Here is a 454-nt window from a genome sequence, read left to right as displayed (position 1 = left end):
CCATCTTCTGGTACATAAGGTTTTTTGACCTAGAAAAAATAAGGAGAGGACTTTCTGGATGGAGCGCCACTGTCTCAAGGTGGAACTTGGGCAGGAGCACTTTTGCCCTCCCGCGGAGCGATTCCATCGGGGGAACTTCCCTCCGGGAGGGGGAAATCGAAGCCATCGTCATCACCAACAACCCTCTCATCTTTGGGAGGCCAATCTTCATCAACATCTTCAACATCACCATCTCATATAAAACCGTAGTTCATCTCTTATGTTCAATCTTTGTATCAAAACCTCAGATTGGTACATGTGGGTGACTAGTAGTGTTGATTACATCTTGTAGTTGATGCTAGCCGGTTTATTTGGTGAAAGATTATATGATCAGATCCATTATGATATTTATTACTCCTCTGATCTTGAGCACGAATATTATTTGTGAGTAATTTCCCTTGTTCTTGAGGCGACA

This window comes from Triticum aestivum, chromosome 4D (assembly GCF_018294505.1).
Source record: "Triticum aestivum cultivar Chinese Spring chromosome 4D, IWGSC CS RefSeq v2.1, whole genome shotgun sequence".
Lineage (NCBI taxonomy): Eukaryota > Viridiplantae > Streptophyta > Magnoliopsida > Poales > Poaceae > Triticum > Triticum aestivum.
The sequence above is the reverse complement of the archived record's forward strand: the minus strand, read 5'-3'. Positions refer to the sequence as shown.